The 15,915-nt window shown below is 36.7% G+C and overlaps 1 pseudogene; it reads right to left on the reverse strand.

Moving 5' to 3' along the window:
* Positions 1-639: 639 nt before the first annotated feature.
* On the reverse strand, positions 640-3,673 carry LOC111168886 (ornithine decarboxylase pseudogene; annotated as a pseudogene).
* Between the last annotated feature and the right edge of the window lie 12,242 nt (positions 3,674-15,915).

The raw sequence follows: 15,915 nt of genomic DNA on the forward strand, positions 1-15,915 counted from the left end.
AAGACCTCAATTGCACTGAAATAGCACAAAGAAACACCTCTACAGGAAGTGAGACTAGATCTAACTAGGTGCCTTGGGGGTCTACTGGAGAGATGGGGGCTAGCTGTAGCTCAGTGTGGGGCAAGGACACCGATATTGGAGGCCCCAGAAAATATTGATCAGAGTGAGATCTCCTGGAGGTCCACATTTTGGCACCCAGATCCAGCCCCACCCAGCAGCCTACAGGCTCCATAACTGGAATGCCTCAGACCAAACAATCAGCAAGAAAGGAACACAGCCCAACCCATCAGAAGACAGGCTGCCTAAAGTCATCCTGAGCTCACAGCTACCTCAGAACACACTACTTGACATGGCTCTGCCCACCAGAGGGACAAGACACAGCTATACTTACCAGAGAGCAGGAACCAGGCCCTCCCACCAGGAAGCCAGTACAAGACCCCAGACAAAAACTCAGCCACCAGGGGACAGACACCAGAAGTAAGAGATACTATGATTCTGCCTCCTGCAGAAAGGAGACCAAACACAGAAAGTTAGACAAAATGAGACAGCAAGACAAATATGATGCAAACCAAGGAACAAAATAAAAACCTACAAGAACAACTAAATGAAGAGGAGATAGGCAATATACCTGAAAAATAATTCAGAGTAATAATAGTAAAGTTGATCCAAAATCTCAGAAAAAGAAGGGAGGTCCAGGTGAAGACAACACAAGAAATGTTTAATAAGGAGCTAGAAGAGTTTAAGAAGAAACAAACAGAGGTGAACAATACAATAACTGAAATGGAAAATACACTAGTAGGGGGCTTCCCTGGTGGCGCAGTGGTTGAGAGTCTGCCTGACAATGCAGGGGACACGGGTTCGTGCCCTGGTCCAGGAAGATCCCACATGCCGTGGAGTGGCTGGGCCCATGAACCATGGCCACTGAGCCTGTGCTTCTGGAGCCTGTGCTCCCCAATGGGAGAGGTCACAACAGTGAGAGGCCCGCGTACCACAAAAATAAATAAATAAATAAAAAATAAATACACTAGAAGGAATCAATAGCAGAATAACTGAGGCAGAAGTATTAATAAGTGAGCTGAAAGACAGAGTAGTGGAAATCACTGCCACAGTGCAGAATAAAGAAAAAAGAATGAAAAGAAATGAGGACAGTCTCAGAGACATCTGGGATAACATTAAACACACCAACATTTGCATATAGGAGTCCCAGAAGGAAAAGAGAAAGAAAAAGGGCCTAAGAAAATATTTGAAGATATTGTAACCAAAAACTTCCCTAACATGAAAAGAAAACCCTCACTCAAGTCCAGGAAGCACAGAGAGTCCCATACAGGCTGAACCAAAGGTGGAACATGCTGAGACACATATTAATCAAACTACAAAAATTAAAGACAAAGGTAAAATATTAACAGCAACAGGGAAAATCAACAAATAACATACAAGAGAATCACCATAAGATTATCAGCTGATTTTTCTGCAGAAATTCTGTGGGACAGAAGGGAGTGACACAATATATGTAAAGAGATGAAAGGGAAAAACCTACAACCAAGAATACTTTACCAGGCAAGGCTCTTGCTCAGATTCGACAGAGAAATCAAAAACTTTACAGACAAGAAAAAGCTAAAAGAATTCAGCACCGCCAAAGCAGCTTTACAACAAATGCTAAAGGAACTTCTCTAGGTGGGGAAGAGGCATGCAACTTAAAACAACCTTTACATATATAGACTGCTATATCAAAACCTCATGGGAACAGCAAATCAAAAAACTACAATAGAAACACACACACACACACACACACACACAAGTAACCCAAACACAACAAGAAAGATAGTTATTAAATCACAAATAAGAGAACAAAAGAGGAAGGGAAGAAAAAAATACCTGCAAAAACAAATCCAAGACAATTAAGAAACTGTCAGTAGGAACATACATATTGATAATTACCTTAAATGTAAATGGATTAAATGCTTTAACCCAAATACATAGACTGGATGAATGGATACAAAAACAAGACTCATATAAATGTTGTCTACAAGAGACCTACTTCAGATCTAGGGACACATACAGACCAAAAGTGAGAAGATGAAACAAGGTGTTCCATGCAAATGCAAACCAAAGGAAAGCTGGAGTAGCAATACTCATATCAAACAAAATAGACTTTTTAAAAAAAATCATTTCAAGATTACTTATGTATTTACTTTAAAACAGGTCACAACACTAAGCTTCTGGCCCATTCTGATAATGCACAAGATACAAATGCTTGCTCAGCAGTTGAAGGGCATGCTTTAGTAGCATGTTTGAAAAGTGAATAAAAATCTATATAAAACAAATATTCAAATAGTTTCCATAGGAACACAGTTAAGTGTGACCCCATCACCTAGTCTTCCACATTGCACCTGTGCCAACACTACTCACATAGACATCTCAAAACTAGCAGTAGTTAAGTTAAATGGTCCCCCCCGCAAACCCTTAAATCAAGCTAAACTCACAGTTAACAGCTACAAGAATTGTATCTACACATTAATACAAGCTGAAGCACAGGCTGCTGGGTGCCGTTTCATCCCACTCTCTCAAGCACAGGACACAGGCAGAGTGCCAACATCCAGCTCCTCTACTCCGGGTGGGAAGTCATGGTTCTGGATTTTCTGCATCAGTTGCCATGGTGGCCCTGACATCACATAGTAGATGGTTGGTCTCTGGAATCCATTGAAAGTAGAAGCAGCAGTGACAGCAGTGACAGAGCAGAGTGTAAACACCCATGTTTTCAAACAGCATCTAATCGCCCTCATGCATCTCAAGTAAGTTACAGTGCTCAACAATGCAATCCAGGCCATCACAGGTTGGTCCCCAGATGCTGAATGAATAATACTTCTCATCTGGTTTGGGTCTCTTCTGCAGAAGAGGCTTCACATGTTCATGATCATAGAGGATGCAGTTGAATGATGCATATACTCCATCATTCACATAATACATAAATGTCTGTTCACTCGACTCATCTTCATCATCAGAGCCTGTCTGTTCCTTTAAGATGAGTTTTTGGCAATGATATTAACTGCTAGAGTGAAAACTGAGACAACACAGTATCTTCCTGGCTCAGGTATGATTCTCACTCCAGAATCTGATGGAAAATACTTGCACAACACTGGGTTGATTACACTGGTGGTCTCTTCAAATTTAAGATTTACATCCTCAGATCCTGGAAAGCCACCACCAATATCAAGCAGAAACATGTTAAAACCAATCTCAGCTCCCATGTCAAAGTCACAGTGGGCATCAGAGATGGTCTGCACGAAGGTCTCTGGATCAGTACAATGATGTCCCACGTGGTAGCTGACACCAATGACATCAATATCTTGCTCTTTTGCCCATTCCAAAAGAAGCCTGCTGGTTTTGAGCGTGACACCAAATTTGACACTGAGGTGACAGACTGCTTTGGAATCATCAGTGGCAATCTGAAAAACCAACTTGGCCTTTGGATGTGCCCTGGCAACTTTCACCAACTCGACTTCACTATCAAAAGTCATCATCTGGACTCCATTATTGGCAGCATATTTAATCTGAGACACTTGTTTACAAGGATTTGCATAGATAATCCTCTCTGGAGGCACCCTGAGACTCTGCACCAACTGGATTTCAGTCTTGCTGGTACAGTCAAATCCTTTCCTAATGGCAGGTATGGTCTTCACTATGGTTCTGCTATTATTGCATTTGACTGCATTAAAGGGTGTGACTTGGGCTCCCCTGGTGGCACAGTGGTTGAGAGTCCGCCTGCCGATGCAGAAGACACAGGTTCATGCCCCGGTCCGGGAAGATCCCACATGCCGCGGAACGGCTGGGCCCGTGAGCCATGGCCGCTGAGCCTGCGCATCCAGAGCCTGTGCTCCGCAATGGGAGAGGCCACAACAGTGAAAGGCCCGCGTACCGCAAAAATAAATAAATAAAGGGTGTGACTCAAGTAAGAGCTTTAAACCATATCAGATGTTTCTTTACAATGCCTCCCAGGTCTGCAACATAGAAGGCATCCTTATCTTCAGAAGAAGGAACTTCATTAATGTTTTGGTCCAGAATGTCCTTGGCAGTAAAACTTTCATCCAAGAAATGGCAGTCAAACTTCATTACTATAGTTATTCGTGGTTTCTTGATATCTGTTTGAAACAACAAAATGGGAAACTAAGAGATGGAATTTAAAGAAATTATGCCAGCTTTTTACAAAGGCAATTCTCCAGGAATTCCAAGTCCCACTGAAGATGTGTGTGCCCTCGGTGCAGCAGTGAAAATGTTCTGATAAATGCAAAATCTGCTGTCCACCTTAGAACAAACGGGCACCATGGGTAGGCTCCATGGAGACGAGATGCCGCCACCACTGAGCACTCAGGACCACTGGCCACCCTGCCTCTGTCCCCACCACCCCCGTCAACCACCCTCCCAGTTGCTCGTCACCTTGCTCCCTCCAGCAGAGGACAACCAGCCTGAGGTGGCACCGAGTGCTAGCAGAGGGGCAGCAGCAGTGGAGGCAGAAGGAACTGACAAAAAATACTTTAAAATAAAGACTGTTACAAGAGACAAGGAAGGACACTACATAATGATCAAAGGATCAATCCAAGAAATTATAAAAATTATAAATATATATGCACTCAACATAGGAGCACCCAATATATAAGTCAAATGCGAACAGCCATAAAAGGAGAAATAGACAGTAATACAACAATAATGGGGGACTTTAACACCTCACTTATACCAATGGACAGATCAACCAAACAGAAAATCAATAAGGAAACATAGACTTTAAATAACACATTAGACAAGATGGACTTAACCAATATTTATACAACATTCCATCCGAAATCACTAGAATACACTTTCTTCTTAAGTGTACATGGAACATTTTCCACGACAGATCACGTCTTGGGTCACAAATCAAGTCTCAATAAATTTAAGAAAATTGAAATCATATCAAACATCTTTTCTGACCACAACATAAGGAGATTAGAAATAACTGACAGGAAAAACAAACTTGTAAAAAACATAAACACATGGAGAATAAACTAAACAACCAATAGCTCACTGAAAAAAAATCAAAGAGGAAATAAAAAAATACCTAGAGATAAATGACAATGAAAACACGATGATCAAAACCTATGGAATGCAGCAAAAGCAGTTCTAAGAAGGAGGCTTATACCAATACAAATGTACCTCAGGAAACAAGAAAAATATCAAATAAACAACCTAACCTTACACCTAAGGCAACTAGAGAAAGAAGAACAAACAAAACCCAAAGTTACTAGAAAGAAAGAAATCATAAAGATCTGAGCAGAAATAAATGAAATAGAGATGATGAAATCAATAACAAAGATCAATGAAAGTAAAAACTGGTTCTTTGAAAAGATAAACAAAATTGATAGACTTTTAGCCAAACTCATCAAAAAAAATAAATAAAAAGGAGAGGGCTTAAATCAATAAAATTAGAAATGAAAAAGGAGAAGTTACAATGGACACCACAGAAATAAAAAGGATCATAACAGACTACTACAAACAACTATATGCCAATAAAATGGACAATCTAGAATAAACAGATAAATTCTTAGAAAGGTACAACCTTCCATGACTGAACCAGGAAGAAATAGAAAATATGAACAGACCAATCAAAAGTACTGAAATTAAAAGTGTGATTTAAAAAATTCAAACAAACAGAAATCCAGGACCAGATGACTTCCAGGTGAATTCTATCAAACATTTAGAGAAGAGTTAACACCCATCCTTCTGAAACTCTTCCAAAAATGTTGCAGAAGAAGGACACTCCCAAGCTCATTCTATGAGGCCACCATCACCCTGATATCAAAACCAAAGATACCATAAAAAAAAGAAAACTATAGGCTGATATAACTGATTAACACAGACACAAAATTCCTCAAGAAAATACTAGCAACCCGAATCCACCAACACATGAAAAGGATCATACATAGTGGGATTTATCACAGGGATGAAAGGATTCTTCAATATACGCAAATTAATCCATGTGATACACCACATTAACAAACTGAAGAATAAAAACCATATGATCATCTCTCTCCAACCCAAAGACATGAACTGGATGAATGGATATAAAAACAAGACCTCTATATTTGCTGTCTACCCCTATATTTGCTGTCTTCAGACTTAGGGACACATACAGACTGAAAGTACGGGTATGGTAAAAAGGATTCCATGCAAATGGAAATCAAAAGAAAGCTGGAGTAATGATACTCATATCTGAAAAAAAAGACTTTAAAATAAAGATTATAAGAGACAAAGAAAGACACTACATAATGATCAAGGGATCAATCCAAGAAGACATAACAATTGTAAATATTTATGCACCCAAAATAGGAGCACCTCAATATATAAGGCAAATACTAACTGCTATAAAAGGAGAAATTGACAGTAACACAATAATAGTGGGGGACTTTAACACCCCGCTTTCACCAATGGACAGATCATCCAGACAGAAAATCAATAGGAAATGACACATTAGACCAGAGGGACTTAACTGATATTTATAGAGCATTCCATCCAAAAGCAGCAGAATACACATTCTTTTCATGTGGTACACATGCTGGACCACAAAGTGAGCCTCGGTGAATTTAAGAAAATTGAAATCAATATCAAGCATATTTTCCAACAACAACTGCTATATTTAAAATAGAAAACCAACAAGGACCTACAGTGTAGCACAGGGAACTCTGCTCAATATTTTGTAATAACCTAAACAGGAAAAGAATTTGAAAAAGAATAGATACATGTATATGTATAACTGAATCACATTGCTGTACACCTGAAACTAACACATTGTTATCTGACTATATTCCAGTATAAAATAATTTCTTTTTAAATATGATCATCTCAATAAATGCAGAAAAAGCTTTTGACAAAATTCAATGCCAATTCATGATAAAAACTCTCCAGGTAGTGGGCATGGAGGGAACCTACCTAGACATAATAAGGGACATATATGACAACCCTACAGCAAACATCATTCTCAATGGTGAAAAGCTGAAAGCATTCCCCCTAAGATCAGGAACAAGCCAAGGAAGCCCACTCTTACCACATTTTTTCAACATATTTTGGGAGTCTTAGACATGACAATCAGAGAAGAAAAAAAAAAAAATCCAAATTGGAAAAGAAACACTTTCACTGTTTGCATATGACAGGATACAATTCTTAGAAAATTCTAAAGACACTACCAGAATAGTACTAGTTCTCATGAATGAATTTGGTAAATTTGCAGGATACAAAATCAGTAAACAAAAATCTCTTGCATTCCTATACACTAACAACAAAAATCAGAAAGAGAAATTAAGGTACAATCCCATTTACCATCACAATAAAAGGAATAAAATACTTGGGAATAAGCCTACCTAAGGAGGCAAAAGACCTGTACTCAGAAAATGATAAGTTACTGGTCAAAGAAATGAAAGATGACACAGACAGATGGAGAGATATACCATGTTCTTGAATTGGAAGAATCAATATTACCAAAATGACTATACTACCCAAAACAATCTACAGATTCAATGCAATCCCTATCAAATTACCAATGACATTTTTTTCAGAACTAGAACAAAAAATCTTAAAATTTGTATGGAGACAAAAAAGACCCTGAATAGCCAAAGCAATCTTGAGAAAGAAAACTGGAGCTTGAGGAATCAGGCTTCCTGACTTCAGATTATACTGCAAAGCTACGGTAATCTAAACAGTATTGTACTGCCTCAAACCAGAAATATAGATCAATGAAACCAGACAGAAAGTCCAGAGATAAACCCACACACCTATGGTCAACTAATCTATGACAAAGGAGGCAAGGACATAAAATGGAGAAAAGATAGTCTCTTGAATAAGTGGTGCTGGGAAAACTGGACGACTACCTGTAAAAGAATGAAATTAGAACATTCTCTAACACCATACAGAAAAATAAACTGAAAATGGATTAAAGACCTAAATGTAAGGCTGGATACTGTAAAACTCTTAGAGGAAAACATAGGCAGAACACTCTCTGACAATTATCAAAGGAAGATCTTTTTGGATCCACCTGCTAGAGTAATAAAATAAAAACAAAAATAAACAAATGGGACCTAATTAAACTTAAAAGCTTTTGCACAGTAAAGGAAATCATAAACAAAACAAAAAGACAATCCACAGAATGGGAGAAAATATTTGCCAATGAAGTGACTGACAAGGGATTCATCTCCAAAATATACAAACAGCACATGCAGCTCGATTCAAAAAAAACAACCTAATCAGAAAATGGATGGAAGATCTAAATAGACATTTCTCCAAAGAAGACATACAGATGGCCAAAAATCACATGAAAAGCTCCTACAACACTAACTATTAGAGAAATGTAAATCAAACTACAATGAGGTTTCACCTCAGACCAGTAAGACTGGCCATCATCAAAAAATCTACCAGCAGTAAATGCTGAGGAGAATGTAGAGAGAAAGGAACCCTTTTACACTGTGGGTTGGAATGTAAATTGATACAGCCACTATGGAGAACGTATGGAGGTTCCTTATAAAACTAAAAATAGAACTACTATATGATCCAGAAATCCCACTACTGGGCATTTTCCCTGAGAAACTATACTTCAAAAAGATAAATGCACCCCAATATTCATTGCAGCACTATTTACAATAGCCAGTACCTGGAAGCAACCTAAATGTCTATCAAGAGAAGAATGAATAAAGGAGATGTGGTACATATATACAATGGAATATTACCCAGCCATATGAAAGAACAAAATAATGCCATTTGCAGCAACATGGGTGGACCTAGAGATTGTCATATTGAGCGACGTAAGTCAGACAGAGAAGGATAAATATTATATGATATTACTTATATGTGGAATCTAAAAAAATGGTACAAATGAACTTATTTACAAAACAGAAATAGAGTCACAAATGTAGAAAACAATCTTATGGTTACCATGGGGGAAAGGTGGGGAGGGATAAATTGGGAGTTTTGTGTTGACATACACACACTACTATATTTAAAATAGCTAACTAATAAAAACCTAATGTATAGCACAGGGAACTCTACTCAATAGTTTTTAATGACCTATATGGGAAAAGAATCTAAAAAAGAGTGGATATATGTATATGTATAACTGATTCACTTTGCTGCACAGGAGAAACTAACACAACATTGTAAATCAAGTATACTCCAACAAGATTTTTTTTTTTTAAAAGCAAATGACATTCTTGCTTTGCAATTTAGCGTAAGTGTTCAAATAGAAATAACCGATTGAATGTCAAGCTGTTTACATTTAAAAGGCCCACAGAAAAGTATATTCTCGTAGAAATTTCAAAATTATAAGAATAAAATTATAATCTTGAAAGATTTGAGGAAGAATGTATATAACAATTTGAAAATGAACATTAGATTATCTACAGTTTTCTATAACAAAATATAAAAAAGCCCCAACATTCTAACAGAAAATGATAGGAACTTTTAATTTAACACTAAAATAGGAATCAATTGTGAAGGCAAATAAAGAATATGAAGAAAACCAAGAAAATTAAGAACATATGATACATATATAAATAAAATACTCATGTACAACTTAAGTGAAATGAAGTAAATTCCCAGGATTTAGTTATAATGCAATCCTAGAAAGCAACTGGAGCAGAGTGGAGCAGAAGGGTACAAACCTCCAGAAATTATAGTATAGTATGTTAGAAGGATAATATTGATAAAATAAAGACATTGTTCATTGTATTGTATAAGCAAAAACAAAAAAGAATATTAATAATATCAAGTAAAGAATATTTTAATGAAACAAAATGGGACATGATTTTGATAATAGATGAAATAAAGAATAATTTATTTAAAATTAACTTTTTAAATAATTTCCTTTGAACCATGCAAAAATGAAGGTAATATAGCCATGACAAAGATAATGTAAGTCTATCCCTCAATCTGAGTTATGTATTCAAAAATGTTAGCATAGACAAAATGTTGTAAATATAATATATTCAAAGATTTTCCATTTTGATGGTCAATTTGTCTGCAAAGCATGGGGAATCTAATTATGCCTATAGAAAGAAATATTAAATTACTATACTTTGATAATTTAAGAAGTTATTTTATACTTGAATGTAACTGTTCTAATTAATTTACATCCATTCTCTAACATATTCTTTATAACTTCTCCAACATGGGTAGTTGTTTTGACATTACGGATTAGAAAACCAAGAGACAGAAAAGTTATGTAATTTCCTCAAAATAAACGTATTCTAAAATATGTATGTATGTATTTTGAGGGAGAATTTCACTTAGGATTTGAATCCAGGCAATCTAGAAACATACTAATTTAAACTAACAATTGAATCAGCTGAATATAGAAAGTGAGTGATAGTAAGATAAGCATAAGTGGAGTAAACTTTAATTCTCAGAGGTAGAAAGACAATCAAAAACATGTGTATGAAGAAACAGATATAAATGCATACAACATATATTTATAGAACAATCACTTAAAGAAGTGAATACTACAAAGAGTTTTCCTTCAGAAAGTGCACTGGGAGTTGGGGAATGGTTTCAGAAACTTGTTTTTTACTTTGATATTATGCAATTTTGTTTTTTTTTTACATTTGTATATATTGTTTTGGTAATGTGTAAAAAGTATATACATTCTTATTATGCCCAAGCATTAGAAATATTTGCAAAGTTTCCTTGAAAATGTGTTTCTAATAACAGGTCTCTTTGCATATACTTAATAGACAAATATGTGCATACACTGAGCATCTAATTACCATGCAAACAAACCTTGTTATTTCATAACCTCTAGAATGTATATTATTCTATGCATATCAGAGTATACTCTAAGAAATATTCTAGTCAGGAAATTTCTGAGTTGCTGAAATATTACAGAAAATGTAGATTTAGTACAATTGCCATGCTCACTTGCCTGGTTTCAGAAAGAGTACCTTCTTGATTTTTACTTTTCATACTTATGCATTCATTAGACTATCTGCAGAAATAGAGGCTGAGTTGTAAAGAAGCAAAACGGTAAATATTCTAAGCTTGGGAACAGGAAGAAAAAGAGGAAACAAGTAGGAGATAAAACTGTCTTTAGGTTGAAATGTTTTAAATGGCTCCACAAATTTGCCAGCATGAAGTATTTTAAGATATGGAAATTTATTAACACTGTGGCTTTTGCCACAAATTACTTTTAGCAGCTTATACATATACACAAAACAGTTAATGGTGTGCAGAATTTCTTCCGTAAATACAAGTCACTTTTGCACAAGATTTAGATTTGACACTATTATGGGAATTTGCTAAGTGACAGAAGTATGCCTATAATTTCATGCCTTTTCTTCATCAAAGCTGTGGCAATACTTCATTGTATTTACTCTAAATTCAAAACACCTTTAAAAGGATATTAAAAATGATTTCTTCTTTCCCATTTTTGCAAAGGTAAGATTTTAAAAAGAATGAAACTGTATTTGTTTTTACAGGGACTGTCCAATTTCAAAGATGTGTACTTTATGTCCTCAAAATAATATTGTCATAAAAAGTCATCTACCCTTCCATCTATTAGGAACAAAGAATGGAATATATGAGTTTTCTAGATAGATATAACTAATTAGCTGGATTATATTTGTACAAATGAAACATAACTATAAGGCAGATGTTTGATTTCAAAATATAGGTCTTTATTTTAATGAGCAGGTCTCCAGCTTTTATAGTCTGTAAGAATGCTCTCTGAAGAGTTTTGCCTCTTCCAATTTCTCCCATCTGTGATGAATGAAAATAAAATCTCTCCAACATTCTCTTATCGGTTGGGTTTCCCTTAAGTTTTACTCTTTTCTTCTGCCTGTCAGTCACTATTCTCTCACATACGTTTTTATAACTGCAAAATTAAAAAGGGGAGGTCATTTAACAAAATATTTTAAGGATGTTATGAATTAAGAGTAAATACAATGAAGTATTGGTATAGCATTGATGAAGGGTAGGAGTGAAAGTACAATTTTTTCTCTGTCACTTAAATTCTCACAATAATGTTAAAAGACTATCAAAACATGATTCACATCCTCATTGTCAAGACTTTATCACATCGCCATTTCTAGTTTCAATGAGAGAAAGCGTGTCTCACCTAGCTTGGTCACCATATGTCTACCTAAAACTCAGAAGTGCTTTTGCTAAATAGAAAAGGGATATTGAACATGCCATGTCAATGACTAGACTTGCCTCTGCCACCAAATATCTATGAATACTTTAGCTGTTATCTACAACACTAATTTAATTCTTGCTAACATGAAGCAGTTCAAATCTGATAATGATCACATCCATGCCCAGATCTAAGATTTCTAAGTGTTATGTAGACCTCTTCATCAGTTTGGATATAAGTATCTGTGGTCTGGTGACCTATAATCTAATGAAAAAATATCTTAACATCTTGCAGCCAGTATGCAATAAATGCTGTATGAACAGGGTAGAAACATTTTCATTAAAGAAGACAAAAGAATGAAAAGCTTCCAGAAGTCCCAGTTCATAGGAGTCATATAATATTTCTGGGAAGGAATTATTTTGAAAAGTGCCTGCCTTGGTAGTGGATCAAGTTACTTATGGAGAAACCAGTGTGCTCTGGGTTGACTCATGTTGTGTTGTGTCATAGACCCTGGCTCTGCTCACTGAGAAAAGTCTCCTTGCAGAGTCTGTTGTGTGGGCACGTGAGAAGTAGAACTGCACAGCTTTCACAGCAGCTTCCATCTGGTGCAGGTTTGGAGCCCAGGGTTTGCCTTAGAAATGAAACTGGCACTGTGCTTCTCAGGCCAGACTTGTGGTTTCTTTGGCAATGTAAGTCCCTATTTGGCTTTGCATCTATTTTCATTCAGTCAGTTCTAAGGGCAAGTGAACACATGAAAAACCTTGTCTAGACAAAGCACTGAATCCTGCTTTGTCTAGTATCAATGTCTTTGTGCTGAGCCCTTTCCTCTCTCTTAATGTTGGCAAATGTGAGGACATCTAAAATTACAGGCTTTGGTGAGATGGTGACATCTAATATTTAATATATAGCTTTGGGCTGCCTTCTATTGTCTGGCAGGCTTATACTGAGACTGCTAGAAAATTCTTGCAGTCTTATCTCCCTTTAAGGCTGCTTCTTCACAGCCACCTGTTTACAATGAGCCTCAGTTAACCTGTCTCTTATGTAATTTGGTAAAAGTCAAAAACAGCAGCCAACACACAGTTACATTTTGAGGTTTACAAAATAGTTCTACTAACACTCAGCCTCTTAGTAACAGGGGCAGCCATTGAGAATAACACATAGTTTCATAAAATATTTTACCACAGGCCAACAAATAACTAGAGTCCTTTGCCTTCTGCCATGCATATCTTGTCAAGGTCATATATTTTAACTCACTTAAAAAAAATAAACTTATTTATTTATTTATTTTTGGCTGCATTGGGTCTTCGTTGCTGCACATGGACTTTCTCTAGTTGTGGCGAACAGGGGCTACTCTTCGTTGCAGTGCATGGGTTTCTCAATACAGTGGCTTCTCTTGTTGTGGAGCACGGTCTCTAGGCACGTGGCTTCAGTAGTTGTGGCACGCGGGCTTCAGTAGTTGTGGCTCACGGGCTTAGTTGCTCTGCAGCATGCGGGATCTTCCTGGACCAGGGCTCGAACCCGAGTCCCCTGCATTGGCAGGCAGATTCTTAACCACTGCACCACCAGGGAAGCTAACTGACTTTTTTTTTTTTTTCGGTATGTAGGCCTCTCACTGTTGTGGCCTCTCCCGTTGCGGAACACAGGCTCTGGACGCGCAGGCTCAGCGGCCATGGCTCACGGGCCTAGCGGCTCCGCGGCATGTGGCATCTTCCTGGACCGGGGCTCGAACCCGAGTCCCCTGCATTGGCAGGCAGATTCTTAACCACTGCGCCACCAGGAAAGCCCCCAACTGACTTTTGATATCACCTTCTGTATCAGTTCCGAATTCAGAACAATAAATGTAATCAATTTTAATTATTGTAAGTTAGAATATATTTAGTTGTAAAATATAGTGTATTTACAATATTGTTGAAAGGGATAAAGGAGCAAGGTCTAGGCAGGCACTCCACAAATGAATTGTGCTAGACACAATTATCCATCAGGTAATGTACCACCTATCAGGCCAACACAAGAGCTATTGATTTAAGAACTCTTTAACCATTGCAGCTATATAAGTATGGAAAAGTAAAAATAAGAAGCTGACATGTCTACCATTAGGATTGAAATGAAAGATGGATAATGAACACTGTAACAGTGATACAGTGTAAAATGTTCTCCAAAATCTTGCCTAGCAAGCCAAAAACTTGCAAAAAGAAGTAGGAAAATAACCTCTGCATTAATTGTGTCTTCCATATTTTGTGTAAGGGCATCTAGTCAGTAAAAGCCCAATTTGCATGTAGAACTCTAGCTACAAAAGTGTTCAGGAAACGTAGCTTTCAAACTAAGTCTCTGTGGTACAGAAAGGCATCCTAAAAGCTATGTGGAAAAGAATATTACAATAATTGCTACATTATATCTCTTTGGCAGCTCAGAATCCATGCACATCTTTCTATTTAAACGTCAAAAGAGAAATAATAGTAATAAAAATTTCTTTTGCCTAAAATGAATAATTATGTAATATAGACCCAATCTTTTATCAGTGGGACATATCCATCTCAAAGTAATAGTCAATATTCTTCTAGGTAGCCTACATTATTATTTTATAATATGAAGATAAAATTGTAATTTAACCACTATGAAAATAACCTAGATTATTTTTAAATAAGAGGAAAAAGTAGGAGGGGAAAATAGTAATTAATATTTATAGATATATACATAAAAGAGAAATATAATTCATATAGCTACTACAGTCAGGTCCACTTGTAAAGTTGTTTAGTGTTAGGTATACCATACCACCTAGCTGATGTCATTAGTATCATATACATTTTATATATATATATATATATATATACACAATATATTATTGGGTTGGCCAAAAGTTTCATTCAGTTTTTTCCATAAGATGGCTCTGGGAGCACTTAGTTGTCTTTAACTTCCTTCAAAACAATTTTTTTAGATTGTATGTGCAGTGTATGGAGAAGGTGCTGTGACTGATCGAACGTGTCAAAAATGGTTTGCCAAGTTTTGTGCTGGAGATTTCTCATTGGACAATGCTCCATGGTCGTGTAGACCAGTTGAAGTTGATAGCGATCAAATCGAGACATTAACTGAGAACAATCAACATTATACCACTCAGGAGATAGCCGACATACTCAAAATATCCAAATCAAGTGTTGAAAATCATTTGCACCAGCTTGGTTATGTTCATCGCTTCGATGTTTGGGTTCCACATAAGTTAAGTGAAAAAAACCTTCTTGACCATATTTCCACATGAGATTCTCTACTTAAACATAATGAAAACGTTCCATTTTTAAAACAAATTGTAATGGGCAATGAAAAGTGGATACTGTACAATAATGTGGAATGGAAGAGATCGTGGCGCAAGTGAAATGAACCACCATCAACCACACCAATGGCCAGTCTTCATCCAAAGAAGTTGATGTGTATATGGTGGGATTGAAAGGGAGTCCTCTCTTATGAGCTCCTTCCAGAAATACAAATGATTAATTCCAATAAGTACTGCTCAAAATTAAACCAGCTGAAAACAGCACTCGATGAAAAGCGTCCAGAATTAGTTAACAGAAAATGCACAATCTTCCATCAGGCTAACGCAAGGTGGCATGTTTCTTTGATGACCAGGCGAAAACTGTTACAGCTTGTCTGGGAAGCTCTGATTCATCTTTTGTATTCACCAGACATTGCACCTTCAGATTTCCATCTATTTTGGTCTTTACAAAATTCTCTTACTGGAAAAAATTTCAATTCCTTGGAAGACTGTAAAATGCACCTGGAACAGA

This window comes from Delphinapterus leucas, chromosome 18 (assembly GCF_059928025.1).
Source record: "Delphinapterus leucas isolate spDelLeu-1000000601 "Yukka" chromosome 18, BTC_Dleu_Yukka2, whole genome shotgun sequence".
NCBI lineage: Eukaryota > Metazoa > Chordata > Mammalia > Artiodactyla > Monodontidae > Delphinapterus > Delphinapterus leucas.